The 16,120-nt window shown below is 38.5% G+C and overlaps 1 protein-coding gene across 1 annotated transcript in view; it reads right to left on the bottom strand.

Annotated features, from left to right (window-relative positions):
* The window catches only part of PALLD (palladin, cytoskeletal associated protein), a 463,024-nt gene that overhangs the window by 179,970 nt on the left and 266,934 nt on the right, over positions 1-16,120 (bottom strand). The window lies entirely within an intron of this gene.

The following is a 16,120-nucleotide window of genomic DNA, read 5'->3' on the forward strand; positions in this document are numbered from 1 at the left end:
TGGGTGTGATCCAAAAACCAAAAAAAAAAAGGGAAGTTAACTCTGACAGTATGAGATGAGAAAGGAATAATAGTATGTCAGAGAAAAGCTTCTTAACACACACTTAAAATACATCAGAAAAAATATTTAAAAAGAAAACATTATTTCCACTATAAATATAAGACATAAAAGGATTTTATGTGTAAAATAAATTGGGAGTGTACTCAGGTGGAAACAAATCCCAAATAAAATTTAGATGTCCTATTTTATTATCTTGATTTTTACACCTTGTTTTTTTAAGAATGAATTACTATTGTTCACCCAGAATACTAACATCACAGTACTTTACTACTACTATGTAAGGTAAACAAGTTGAGAATTAATTAACAATACATAAAGAGGATTCAAAGAAAGTAGCAAAGAAACCCCAAACAATGGAAGTTGGATGGTGTTGATGATGATACATAGCTTCAGAAAGTTACTTTAGTTACTTGTTGCTTGCCAGCAATTACACCACATGCTTTAAATAAATTTCCTACATAGTGATCATGTATTAGGCTTGTTAGTTCTATATCATTTTACACATGGTAAAATGGAAACTTAAAGAGCTTGAGCAAAATATTCATGGCCAGGCTAATGAGATATAGTTAGGACTCATGCCAATGTCTGGCCCCCAAACCTGTACTATGTTATGCAATATCACTAACTGGATTGCAGCTACCAAGGCATATAAGTTCTGAGCTTTTATTTTGCTTTCTAAATCAATAAGAATTGGAACAGTAAATTTCTCAGTTTCTATCTATTTCAAGTCCCTTGATCTTTTGTTGAAGAGAGAATGGAAGTTCTATAGTCCCCCAGCCTTCCTTTAGCCCAGTTTGCTCTGCCTTTCACACTACAGAAGTTAGAGGCATGTGCCTATAATCAGGCCATGGTGACTATTCAGGATGTTGATCTTCCCGTTTCCTATGGTACAGAGAAAAAGAAAGTAGCTGAAATAGGGATATTTTCTTCCTACTGTCTATATTCCTAAACAAGCTGACGATCCAGTGAACGGAAGCAGAAAGAAAAGAGGAATCCAGGAAACATTGCTAGTAACACACACTTTTTGGTGTTTAGGATTCTCATACATTGTTGAGCATACATTCCACCACAGTGGTTAGTCTTTTTCCTGGGGGAGATGGTGAAGGAACTGCTGAGTGCAGAGAGACATAGAGGGCGTGGTGCCTGTCCCAGACTATTGAGTATATTCTAAGGCAGCTTTTTGCATGTAGGCAAGGTCTTTGCAGCTCCTGCTTGTTCTTGCCCACCAGTCTACCACACCACCCTTGCCAGTGAGAACAAAAGGCATAGAACCCTGTGGAGCTGTCCTTGGATTTATGCTTTCTGTTGGGATTCCCCTCTCTCTAGAGCAAAGGCTTCTCAGACAATAGATGCAAGTTCCCATCTGTTTCAATTTGGAAATTTTCAAATTCCCCCAATTTATGTTGTATTTGTTTTGGAAAATTCAGATGATGTGCAGAGATATATGGAGGCCTCTTGCAAGGATATTTTGACAAGATTGCGAAACTGAAGCACAGTGAAAGTCAAAGTGCAAGCAAGCTTTGATTTTTAGGCCCCATTCCAGGCCAGAACAAACAAAGCAAGTAGAAAATAAACAAGAACAGCAAGTTAGAAGGGCCAGTCAGAAACCAAATTCATACTATATCCCCACAGAGTTGGGGGTTGGCTTTGTCAATAGAGTCTAAGTTTAATGATTTATAGAGCTAAAACCATAGTATTGCTCTCATACTAAAAAATTGGATCAAACTATAGAATCTTTCAATGCAATTTGAATAGACTTTTGAGCAAGGAAGTAGTATCTTTTCATGGATTTTCATATCTTTTCATAGATTTATGCTATCTAATGATAGCATTAGAGACATCATCATTTAGTCTTGTACTCAACTCTACAGTCCCCACTTAAAAAAATATTAAGGGGCTGAAGTGATAGTGTAGTGGGTAGGGTTTTTGTCTTGCATGGGTTGACTTGAGTTTAATCCCCAACACTCCCCAAGCCTTCCAGAAATGCAGAGCCAATAGTGAGTGAACTCTGAGTAACACTGGATATGCCCCCCAAAGAAAAAAAACCCTTAGATGTAATTAAACTAAATAAAAATTCTACTGTAGTCACTGCTGTTCTAGATAATTTGCTTGGGGTTAAAAAAAAAGACAAATCTCTGTAGATATCATATGACAATCTAGAGGTATAGTAAAGAAACCAAATATATAAATACCACTCAGCGTCATGATGGACGTAAGTTGTTCATTAAATTTACAAATATAGAGTGTTTATTGCATAATCAGGTACTGGTATAGAATAAGAAAGATAGAACACTGGTGTCAGAGACCTATAATCTAGTGAGGAGACAACTCTTCAAGAGTAATTGCATAAGGGTTTTCATAAGGAGTCCTCAGAGTTAGGGAGACACAAACTAAGTCTGTGTTTCGGCAAAGACACAGACTGATGCAAATGTGAAAGGAAATGAACTTGCAAATGGAGAAGCAGAGGAAAAAAGAGCAGAGTGAGAGCCAATGTGGATTGACTAAGAAGGGAGACACGCCCACATTCAATCTATTATTTAACATTTTCTAGCTTAGTGTTAGGCAGGGACAATAGACCTATCAATTAGAAGTCATGCTCAGCATTTGTAAAATCATAATGAATCAATATGATTGCAGATAAGGGTCTTCAAGGTAGAGGTAGCACAGCAGGTAAGGCATTTGCCTTACAGGTAGCTGGCCCAGGTTTGATCCCTAGCATTCCTTTTGGTCCCCCAGCACTGCCAGGAGTGATTCCAAACAGAATGAGTGCAGAGCCAAAAGTAAACCCTGATTGTCATCAGGTGTATTCCAAAAAAGAATTTTTTAAATGCCTGCAGGCAAATACTAAACCGTTAATTTCATTGACTGGTACAACCCACTAGGATTTAAAAATCCAAAAACTATTTAACAACTCCTATTATTGAGTTTCATTTTTTAAAACTGGGTCTGGAACATTTGAATAACTTAATAAAAATGAATGTCCAGGCTAGATATGTTCATCAAGCAGAAATTGTTCTTATATTTAGCATATCATGTGTTCATTCCTCCAGTGAAATGGATAATTTATAAGAGATTAAGAAAATCTCTTAATACTACAACTTCAAGTAAAACTGAGGGTAAAAACAATCTTTTCTAGGTGACTGGTTTCAACTATACTTCTTTTCCTGGACAAATATGGCCTTGATAGTGAGCCAGAGGACAAAAAAAAAAAATCTAAGATTACTGTCTTTAAGGATTAAGCATAAGCAAGATCTGGGAGAATGGAACTAGCTTAAACGAGATTTACTCAAGAGAACTTAGGTATAGATCGCAAGGAGGGTGAGGAACAAACAATTACCAAATAAGCAATGGCAAATAAGCCAAGATCTCCACATGGAAAGGTTTTTCTTTATTAAAAATCTATGAATTTCTCGTGGAAAAATATCAGCTCTAATACAGTCCACATTGCTTTCACAGCTTGTGGGGTCATGAGGGCACAGAGTGGTCAGCTTAGATTCACTATGGAAAGTCAGACACTCAGTATGCTTTCTACAGTAAAGCCAAGACATATTCAGTCATTTCCATCTGTATCCTGGTCTCAGTGTTTGTGAGCTTCTGGCAAACATATATGTTTAAAACTAGCTGATTCTCTCCATTGTTCTTCCTCTTCACAGCATTCCAGGTTATCTTCAAGATTTACCTAAAAGGAACTTTTTATGATCACTGCACTTCAGCAAAAGATGTACATGTGTTCCAAGTGTTGATAGGATGTATTGCACTCACTCTTAAAATAGCTATTTTTATATAACACTGTCTTTCTCAGGACTAGAGAAATAGTATAGTGGATAAGATGCTTGCCTTGCATGCAGCTGATCTGGGTGTGATCCCCAGCATCCCATATGGTTCCCAAAGACCACCAGGAAGGATTCCTGAGTGTGAGCCAGGAGCAATCCCTGAGCACTGCTGAGTGTGGCCCATAAAAAAAAGCCAAAAACATCTCTCTCACTCTCTCCCTACCTCTCTACCTCCCCCTCACATACCCTTATGCATGCATCAATATATAAAAAAGGAATTTTTCTCATAATTTTTTCCTCACTAGCTCAGAAGCCAGCCTTAAAATTTCTTCCATTTTTGGCAACACTGAAATATGATAGTGAAACCGATTGGATCAGGGCTACTTACTACCAAGAGTTTTATTTGGCTATAAAGACATGAGCTGTATGGAGGAATAGATCTTGAAGCCAATGGGAAGAAATTTAAACTTGGGATGAGGTTAATAAAGCCCATATTCATTTAACATTCTTCTCTATTAAATAAAGGTCACTTCCTTCAAGATACTATTTTAAGCAAATAAGATTTCTGCAATTCTGCAAGACTGAGGTTAATTAAACAGCATAGGCAAATGGAAAACAGATGTCACAGAATGGTCTGCAAAGATTTTAATGACATTTAGCCTGTTTTCTTAAATTCATTTGTAGTTGCTATCATTCCCGATACTTAAATTCATGAGTTGTTGGATGGGAAGAATTAAATAAATTTCACATAGCTGGCAATAGAAAAGCTATTAAAATAGAAGACTATCTAGGGGAGTTTTACAGGTTGTTCTCTCCATCCTAATACAACCTGACCATCAGTTTTTTGCTTAAACTCTTGAACTCTTTTAAACTAGCTTTTTTTTTTTTTTTTTTTGTCTTTGGGTCATACTCAGCGGTGCTCAGGGGTTACTCCTGACTCTATGCTCAGAAATAGCTCCTGGCAGTCTCAGGGGACCATATGAGATGCCAGGATTCGAACAACCATCCTTCTGCATGCAAGGCAAATGCCCTACCTCCATGCTATCTCTCTGGCCCCTAAACTAGCCTTTTTTTTTCTTTTTAATATTTCTAAAGAACTTTTCTACACTCCAACTCTACCTGCAGCTTTTTATGGTTTTCCAGAAGCTTCCTGCTCAGCTATTCTGAATGTACCTGCTAATTTAACCAAGAAACTTCTGTGAGCTCAGAAAATAGGATAAAATTTGGGGGCGTGAAAGTCAGTTCATTCAAGTATAATTATCCACAAGTTTTTAATGCACCCCAATATAAATGTGAAATAAAAATTCAGGAAGTTTCTTGAAACAAAAGCTCAAAAACACCAAGGAAATTAAAATTTACTTTCATGTTAGGAGATAGTTTGAGTCAGACCCAATGGTTTTGAAAAAAACTCCTGACTCTGCTCAAAGGGTCACATGGTGGCACTTAGAAAACTATATATGGGGACTTGAGCCAACTCAAATTTGATCCCCAGCTCTACATGCTCTTCCCCCACCCTGTGCCTTAGCATGACTAGGGGATTCCTGGTGGCCAGGCAACACTGCATCACTAAGGCCCAAGCATTGAACTATTTGGACCAATTGGTTCAGTAGTGCTGAGAGTTTTCTCAGGTCCCTTGTGTATTGTTAGGGATCTTTCTGCCTCTGGGAGAGAAAAAGTTCATTCACAAAAGAAAAAAAGTGGAATTATAAGGTCATGGAAGAGTGATATAGGTTCTCATAACTCGATGTCTTCTTTAATAACTCATTTTAAAGAATAATTTAAGTTGATGCTTCCTAGGATTTGAAAGAACCCGATGATTACTAACACTATGTTCCAAGTAGCAGTACATTTACAAATGCTTGTAATCTAGTACATTTATCATGTTTTGGAAATCTTGTACCCCATTTTTCCAAGTTCCCACTGGTATCATAATTAAGAGGAAGCTACCTGTTTTTACTTAAGTTTTCTCATACAATCTACGAACCAAGAGTTACAAAATGAAACACTTAACTCTGTTAAATTAGGAAGATGACAAAAATGAATGCTACAATCAAAATTCATAGGACACAGAAAGAATTCTAATTGAGCAATAATAAAATGGATCTAAAACAATTCTTCACACAGTAATGGATAAACTTAACCTCAGACAATCAGGCACTCCTGGAGATGCTAAGGCATGTGCCTTAGCTTGTGCTCTAAGAGGCCCTCAGCTCTGTATTATCATCAAAATTATTAATAGTAATAATTCCTCTGATCAAGTCTTCCACCTGTTTTCTAAAACAAAAAATCAAAAAAAGGAAAAGAAAAAAACTATAAGCTATTTCTTCAAGCAATATCAGACTTATTTTTAATGTTGCCAATCTGTAATATTATTTTAAGATAAAATATGAGTCAAATCAGAATTACTTGACTTTCTAGTAATTGGGGTAGATATGAAAGTGTGAGGTAAAAAAGGATGATCGGGAGAGCGAGGAGAGGCAGAACTGGTCTATATGCCTGGGAGGGGGACACCTGGCAATGAGATGTGCAGGCAGAGTCCTGGATGGGGGCAATAGAAATGGAAGGGAGACAGACTGTGCTACTTGCTTCCTCAAGTATCTCATCAAGGCTCCCTTCACTCACCCTAAATCCTGAAGAAACCACCTCCCTAAAGCACGTGTCTTCCGAGAATGAGATTTTGCAAATTAATGCTGAATGCAAATTGAAATGGTATGAAAATTAAGGAGTGGGACCAACATGTTGTGGTTTAAGAATGAAAATGAGTGGTCAGATGTTTTTCCTGCTTGGAATTCAGAGACATGACTCCTCCAATCAGACTTCTGGGGCCTGACTGCACCACACAGAGACCTTTGTACCTGACCTGCCTGCTAGCATTTTCTGCTCTGCCTGAAGCCACAGCTACAGCATCAGAACCTCATTGCCTTTGCGGTGAGATCACTAAAGTATCAATAAGCTGCGCTCTTAGAAGTCGGAGGAGGATGGGCTGAATGACTTCCTTTCTCTTTCTCTCATTTGCAGACACAGAGGAAAAACTGTCCCACCTACAGGGTCTTTATATAAGCCTATACCTGGGTTTGACTGACAAATGGTATCACATCTCTGGAAATAACTGGAACACCAGCCAGGAATGCAGAAGAAGGCAGGAAAGACAAAAGGTACTTTTGTAGGAGCGGGAGAGATAGCACATTGGTGAGGAGTTTGCTTTGCATGTGACCGATCCAGGTTGGGTGGTGGGGAGACTGGGTTCGATTCCTGGCATTCCATATCCACCCCCCCCACCCCAGTCTGTCAGGAGTAATTTCTGAGTGCAGAGCCAGGAGTGACCCCTGAACACCACGGGGGTAGCCCCAAAACCAATCAATCATCAATCAATACAGTTTTTTTTTAAAAGTTACTTTTGTTTGACACCTGAACACCACCGGATGTGGCCCCAAAACCAATCAGCCCATTTTCGGCGTATTTGATTTTTACCCCAGTTTATCATTTTTCTCTTTTTCAAACAAAACCACATAACTTGAACTATCTAGTCCGCCTCCCAGTTAGAGGAGGAAACAAGGGAGGTACCAAGACCAAAACAGGTGTAGGACCACTAAATAGTAAGCTAGGCTCAGAGGGGACCACGCATTCTAGTAGCCCTGGGGGTGAGGGAGGAGGATATGGGAGATAGGATGGGAACGGAATGTAGGAAGGATAATTAGGTGATGGGAATCCCCCTGATATTATGTTAATATGTACCTAAATATTATTGTCAACAATATGTAAGCCACTATGATCAAAATACAAATTATAAAAAGTTACTTTTGTTTTACTTTGTAGTAAAGAAAACTGTCTCAGAAAGCTAATTGATGTTGCCATTTGAGTGATCTTTTAGTTAGCATGCCGTACACAGAAAATCTTTCCCAAACTCGCTACTAACACAATCAAAAAATTTCTTCAAATGTGCCTTAATCATGCAAGTGTGTTTTCTTTAATTTCTCACTCTACAGCTGTCTTCTCCATCTGGCACTCAAAAAAAAAAAAAACATTGTTACTTGCATACAGGTTGATTTAAAACAAAAAAATAAATAAATAAAAGCAAGTCCCAAGTGTTTCAAATCAACAATCTGAGAGTTATTGCAGAGATAAGGGTAACTTGTTAATCAACCTCCCTTCTACTATTTTGAGGATTATTAAGAAACATACCTCCTGTTTCATCCCTGTTTTATAGGTCAGAGGAAGTGCGGGTTTTTAAGAGAAGGGAAGAGAAACTGGAATTCTGTTTTGCATATAATACGTCTAATGAACACTGTCATCTATTCTTATATTCTGGTTGGGATCCAAAAACAAGCTAAGTTGCTTCTGGAGAGAAGAAGTTTTAGTAGCAGCCACACAGACAGATCTTCTCTCTGTAGAATGCAATCAGACCAAGAGCCTCCTCTTCCACCTTTGAACAACCTCACACTTCCTGTTAACAAGCATACCCTGCCCCACTTCTGTTTCTGTTAATCGGCTGCTTTCTCATCATTTCTTCATCACCATGGTCACACACTCAGGTCACAGGTCATCAGAAACTGGCCATCAGGATCAAGCCTTGGGAATGTTGCTAAATACATTGTGGTGGATGATGGTCCACAGTTTGCTCTCTCTACATGTCCTCTCTCATCCTTGTATGTTGAGTTCTGACTGTTTCAGATAATCAAGACCCTCTGGATATGAGGTAATGTCCCCAATCATGCAAGATCGTGAGGGCTGGTCATAGTCAATAATGGGGAACTCTATTTCCCTTCACTATTTTCCCTTCACATTTACCTGTTCCCTCTTAGAACCAAAATTATACCAGAGACACAATTGTGGTCAATGCTAGTTGAAGAAAAGTTTGCTAAGAAGTGTTCTTCTAAAACAAAATAAGCAGAGCTTTGCCAAACCTCAGGTCTGTACCCAAACTTTCTACTCTAGAGATAATATGGTTCTGGAGCAACTGCTACCTGGAACCAAGAGAACAAAGTCAAGAGACACTCAGACACCCCTGAGCTCCTGACATAGGAAGCCAATAACGAGTGAGGACATTTGTGTAAGAGTGATGAGAAAGACAGAAAGAAGAGAGAGATTTCCTAAATCTGTGCACAGAACAGGTGCATAGCTATTAAGGCAGACATTTTTGGGTGGTGTCCGAGATTGAACCCAGAGCTTTACACATGAAAAGTGTGCTCTAAGACTAAGCTACATCCCAGTAAAACAAACATTTTTTAGTGACTAAAAGGTATTATTTTTGAGAAAAAGAAAATAAAGCAAAATTGAGGTGCTAAATAGCATCAAATAAAAATGTTGGTCAGAGGCAGATTCCCCACACCATATCAAGGCTATCACGTCATTGAAGAACTTCTGGGTCTTCCCTTTCTGTCTGTCTTTCTCTGGTAAAATATGGGTTAAACTGTGGGTTGTTGGGCAAAGGTCACAAAGGAACAATATTTTTCATGAAGGGGAGAGAGAGAGAGAGAAAGAGAGAGAGAGAAATTTGTAGGTATTTGTAGGCAGTAGAAGAACAGAAAGTAAAAAATGAAAAATACAATTGTAGGAAAAAGTCCTCAGGGTTTTTTTTTTAACCAACATGAATAGTTACAATAAGGTGGTCTATTCAATCATCTCAAAAAACAGTGCATAGGGGGTAGGGGTGTGGGAGAAAACATTGCAAAATCACAGCAGCTCTAAAGTGAGAGTGAAATTTTGTCCATTCAACTTCCATCTCTTCTGACATCCTTACTCAGATCTTCAGGTCATAGCTAATACAAGTGGAAGGAGGAATTGAGGAAAAGAGGTGGAGCTGGTGAGCATAATACTATGCCTGCATTTCCTATTGTGGGTTAGCACGAATAGGTGAGGTCTTCTCTTTTAGGCTCGTTGCACAACAAATAAAATGACTCCTTTCCTTATCCTTTTTTCCCCTTGCCCCATTCTGCTTGTACCATTCCTTCCTTCTGCTGCTGAATGAAACCAGGGAAAACACTAAATGGGCACGAAGGAGTGAGGGCTGGAACTGTGGGTTGGTGGGCTGGGAAACAAGTAAAGAAGAGGAGAGGAGGGATACCTGATGGCCTTTTGAAGTGGCTGTGGAATGGGTGGGCTATCTTCTTACATTGGAGTATGGAACCACACACACAGCCCATACACACACACACATACACACACACACACACACACACAATTTAATAGAGTCCTTCTCTGTCATTGTTTAGGGAGCTCAGGGATACTGCTCGGTAATAGGAAGCAGGGGTCATGTCATATAATTGAGAAATTGAATGTAGATCAATCCTCCCACACACCCTGCCACTTGATCTCTCCCTGGCCAATTTGGACCCATCTTTTGAACCCCTTGAATATGTGGACAATATAGACATAAAACGTTGTTTAGGGACATAGAGACCTAAAACCTTCAATATATATATTCAATATATAATAAATTTATTATGATTTTAAAAATATTTCTATATTAGATATTAAACAGTTCTTTAAATGATAACAAGTCCTGTCTTTGATGTTCATGAAAATAACCCTGAACTTCCATAAAGAGTTTAAGTTGTATTGAAAGGAAGACATTTTCAAAAAATATCTATTCTTTTTGTCCTTTTCCTCCTCCTCCTTCTTCTCCGCCCCCTCCTCCTCCTCCTTCTCTTCCAACTCCTCCTCCATCTCCACAGCACAGTGCTATGCTCAGGAATCACTCATGGTGGGACTTGGAGAACCATATGTGGTGCTAAGGATCAAACCCTTATTGGCCACATTCAAGGCAAGCACCTTACCCACTGGACTCCAACTCCAGCCCAGAACCCTTTCCTTCTTATGACACAGCTGCAATGTCTATTATTCTCTTCTCCTCCCTCCTCTCCTTCATATCTGCTACTTTTAGAGTGGGTGCTAAAGAAACAGTGATGATTTTCAGAATAGTGCACTTTTAAGGAATAACATATTCCTTGAGGCTGATTTTGAAGACACACGTGAGAGTATTAAAAAAATAGACATGAAATAATATGACTTTGTCAAGTTGCTCAAACAAGAACTATATTACAAATAGAAACAAGGAAATTGGGGCCGGCGAGGTGGCGCTAGAGGTAAGGTGTCTGCCTTGCAAGCGCTAGCCAAGGAAAGGACCACGGTTCGATCCCCCAGCGTCTCATATGGTCCCCCCAAGCCAGGGGCAATTTCTGAGCGCGTAGCCAGGAGTAACCCCTGAGCATCTAACGGGTGTGGCCCGAAAAACCAAAAAAAAAAAAAAAAGAAACAAGGAAACTGGCAATGACATGGAATTGAAACCCAGGCATTTCCCCTCCACCCCAACCCCCAAACATTTCAAACAAAAACAGTGCAGGAGACTCAAAGATTATGAGCAAGATACTCCTTGCTGGACACTTGTCATAGATTGTCAAGCTACTAATTAGCTTTGAGTGAGCAGGATGTAGAGTTTGTTCTCTCCATTTACTCCAAACAGATAAACTCTTAGCTAAGAGAGAAGTCTAATTCTAGGAGTAGCACTGCTCTCTAATATTTAACTTAGTAGTTTTGATTGTTTTTAGATATAAAGGAGTCATTATAGTCAATAATAGTCAAAGAGATTTAAATGAGAACCCTAAGTACAATTTTGGCGGGGGTTCAAATGTCATTTAAAACAATCAGTTGTTCTTCCCCCATCATTGAAAAGTTGTTCATGATTGAGTTTCAGTTATATAGTGTACAACTAACTCCCTTCGCCAGTGCACATTTTCGACCACCAATATCCTCAGTTTCTCTCCCAATTTTTAAAATGTTTCCAGAGCTGATGATTTTTTTTTGTTTGTTTGTTTTTGGGCCACACCCGGCGGTGCTCAGGGGTTACTCCTGGCTGCCTGCTCAGAAATAGCTCCTAGCAGGCACGGGGGACCATATGGGACACCGAGATTCGAACTAACCACCTTTGGTCCTGGATCGGCTGCTTGCAAGGCAAAAGCCGCTGTGCTATCTCTCCGATGATGATTTTCTAAATAAAAAAAAAACTTCTATCCTAAATACTTAGGCTTTGAAATTTCACTAATAATAACATTACAAAAATTTTTACTTTTATTTACCACTCATAGCTACAACTAATAATTTCCTAATTATTTGAACATTAAAATGAGAACTAAGTTGTACTTATTTCATTAGTCATATTATTTAGCATATCACAAACACTTCAAAATAAAAAATAATTAAATAGTTTATAAATACCTATGTAATTTTTAGCACTCATTTAAGAGGAAAAAAAACTCATACAGGTAACATACTAGAAACATATTTAGAAACTTTTATATTGGGGAAATAAATTAAGACTATCCAGAATTTAAATTTAGATGCCACTTTAAACATATATACATATATATTCAAACTCACATTATATTCTATAATATAGCCTATACATTCACATACTAAATCAATTTATATCTCTATCTGCCTTTATTTTCAGACTGTGTAAACACATACTCATTAAGGGAAAGATTTGCATTTTGAGTTCACATTTATTTTTGGAATGCTTAAACACTGTATTTTTTTCCCTAAGTCTTTTAGTCATAATTCCTAACTTGAAATAATGTTTGCAACAAACCCTGCATTGTTCTACTGGCATTCTCTGGACCAGGAGAGAAGACTGAAGAAATAATTTCTTCTCTAAAAGCAAAGAACACTAGACCCTTTCTTTGATAATACATCTTGTTTTATCTTAATCTCAAGCAATATAGACTATATTTCTTTCTCAATAAACATTTAACCAATAGACATTTAACTAGGCATTGTTTAAATCTTTTTCTTTAAATTAGTTTCCAAATTACACACTGCTGAGCATTGATTCTAAGTCAATGACATGATAGTGGGCGGAAAAGGGAAACTTGGAGCTTCCGGAGATTAAACAGTGAAGTATCAGTAGTGCTTTAGAAGTTGTCCTCATGGCACTGTGGAATGAATATATCCCCAAATGCTAAAGCCTTGGATGGAAGTTCCAGATCTATTTTGCTTTGCAGAATTCTTCGAAACAGGATGAGAGGTCATGAGACCCTATGGGTTTAGAAAGTTCCCTCTGATCACCTTTCCATTAATAACTAAAACAAATGCTCTAAGGGCTACATTACTTCATTGCTTCAGCCCAAGTGCTGTATGAATGTTCAGTCTTTAGCTATGGACTGTAAAATCTCTTCCCAAATATTCTTTCTTTCTAATGATCTTTTAACAGTGCTTTCTGCATGACTGCATATCTAAGCCTGAAAACTAAGAACAAGAAGTCTATTAACATTGTTTAGCCCAACACCTCTAGCAAGCTTTCCGCACTTGCCCCATATCTGATATTCAGCTCGCTGGCATTCATGCACTTTATTTCCATCTCCATGCTGAGGGTGGGCTGGCTTTCTCTGAATGACAGTCCTGCTGAAGTGCCCATCAAAACGGGCTTTCAGCAGCTTCCAAGGTTCACCACTGAAAACTTTTCAAGGAATCTGGGTTGAAGTAAATGGAAACAAAATATCCTCTGGACATGTGGCTATGGTTCTTTTTAAAATTATTTTGCTTTGCCTTTTTTGTTTGTTTGGTTGTTGTTTTGTTTGTTTGTTTTTGGGTGGAGGGGTCACAATGGGTAATCTCAGAGGGTACTCCTGGCTCTGCTCTCAAGAACTATTTGTGGTAGTTTAAGGGAACATATGGGATGCTGGGATGAAACTCAAGTGGACCTTGTGTAAAGCAAGTGTTCCTGCCATGGCACTATCACAATGACTATGTATTTTCTTTGTATTTCCCTTACCATAGAAAATATAAGGAGAAAAAGACTAATGTAGAAAGAAGTAGATTGTAGTTTTTTCCAAATTTTGCTAGTTGCTTATTTTACAAATGGCTTGCAGAGTAACAAAAAGCTCCATTGCCAACATTCTCTTAATAATGAAAAAACAATGACAGGGAAATTCAGTTGAATATTTGTCCTGTGCTAGCAAGTTATTTCAAGTAACTACAATCCTGTGAAAGAAGAACTGTTAACTCCCTTTTACTGAAAACACTAAGACAAGGAAGGAATTAAGTTTATCCACATCACCTCACTTGTGAGAGGTGAAAATTCCAGCTCTGTTCTACTCTACTTTCTTAGGCTAGAATCTTCCTTCAAAAACAAGTTCCAGGCAGGTAGCATTAAGACAAGGAGCACAAGCCTTGCATGTGTAAGAAGCCAAGTTCAATTCCTGATACCCAAGTTCCACCCCCTCCCCGACCCTTCACCCTCCCAGAATTACTTGTCATGACCCAGCGTAAACATTAGGCATTCCCCAGATACTAGCATTAAACTCTCAACCTGGTTGGCTGATAGAGCCCAGAGGAACCCTCTTGAGCATTGTTTGGGAGCCTCTTTAAAAATGAAAAATGAAAGGGAGTGAAAAACTGTGAAAGTTCACTAGAATGAAAAATGGATGTTGTCTAGAGGCCAGCCAATAGTGGGTCAATACTCCCTTCTCCATCAATGAAGAAGAGCTGTATTGCAAATGAAGTCCCAGGAGTATTTCACACCCAGACATACCCTCACAACTTCAGCTGTGGTGAAGGAGTAAGAGAGAAGGCTGCAACATGGGGAAGAAATGAAATGACATTTCTTCCAAAAGGTAGCAGGCAGGACCTCTCCTAGACCCACATCCCAGATGTTGTCTACCACCAGCTGGCCTACCTGCTCTGACTGGTCACTGATTAACCACCGAGTAAACAAACTGGAGAGGTTGGTGTTTGGGGTTCTTGATCAGTCTTAGGATGGCGCCGACCTACTGATAAATCCCTTTACATCATCCAGTTTGCAGTAAGTTAGTTGGGTGCCAGAGGTCATGAGACATTGAAGGAGACTCTCAAATATGAAATTTATGCCAAATGAAGGCTGTCAGGGGCAGGAGGAAGGAACTGGAAGGAATGAAAATCATATAGGCATGGGAGAGGGAATCAAAATTATGAGTCTTTATGCTGTCTCCCCTTAGAACCCTCCAATGTTAAAGGTAATTATTGCATCTATAGAACTGAATATTAGAGAGAATAAAGCTCTAAGTACTAATGAGAAGTATTAATGATGCCCCATTGACATAATTTTTATATCATCTGATTTCTTAGTTATAGCAACAACAATAAAAGAAAATTCAGGGGACTGGAGCGATAGCACAGTAATAGGGCATTTGCCTTGCATGTGACTGATCTAGGATGGACCTTGGTTTGATCCCCTGGTATCCCATATGGTCCCCAGAGCCAGAAGCAATTTCTGAGTGCATAGGCAGGAGTAACCCCCTGAGCATCACATAATGTGGCCTAAAAAGAAAAAAAAATTTAGAAAGATATATGAGAAAAAAAAAAGGAAAGAAAATAAAAACAACTCTTAGGAAAACATACTTGTGAGTTGTTAATGGAATGGTTCCACTAAATATCCCATATAATGTCTAAAAATACTACATTTCATCATGATATATGAAAGCACTGTGCATAGAGAAGACGATACTTATTTCTAGAATTTGCAAAAAAAAAAAAAAAAAAGGACAAAGACAAAAGACTAGAAACTAGATTGATATTGGACTCCTCAATAATAACATCAAAAACCAGAAGAGGGTTCTCACTTTTTCTTTATTCTGGTTCTCTCTCCTGATTTGTCAATATCTTGTTTATTTATTTTAACTTTATTCTCCTATTTACCTGAAGAACATTCTTCAGTAACTTCAAAAGAGAGGGCTCATAGGCTGAGGAGATAGCTCAGTGGTAGACATTAGTCCATGCACATGTGAACACCTGAGTTTCATGCCCTGTGCAACAAAGGCAAAGTAAAAAGACCAAACTAGCAGATAACATCAATAGATCCTGCTTATTTGAAAATATTCTTTTTCTTCTTCTTAATCTGAACAAATTCAATTTACCTGGATTTGGATTTGACTAGATTTTTCCTCAGAGTTTTAAAGAAATTGCTAGAGACTCTTCTGGTTTTTGATGTTATTATTGAGGAAATTCAATAGGATGAGATGGAAGAATAGAACTGAAGGTGCCAACCAGCAGAACAGGGATTTCAATGAGACTTGACAGACAAAGATGGTTTTATGTTAAAAAAACAAATCCACGAGGGGCTGGAGAAATAGCACAACAGTAGGGCGTTTGCCTTGCACACAGCCAACCCAGAATAGAGGGTGGTTCAAATCCCAACATCCCATATGGTCCCCCCAGCCTGCCAGGAGCGACTCTGAGAGCAGAGCCAGGAGTAATTCCCTGAGTGCTGCTGGGTATGATCCAAAAACAAACAAGAAAAAGATCCATGAGATTGA

This window comes from Suncus etruscus, chromosome 4 (assembly GCF_024139225.1).
Source record: "Suncus etruscus isolate mSunEtr1 chromosome 4, mSunEtr1.pri.cur, whole genome shotgun sequence".
NCBI lineage: Eukaryota > Metazoa > Chordata > Mammalia > Eulipotyphla > Soricidae > Suncus > Suncus etruscus.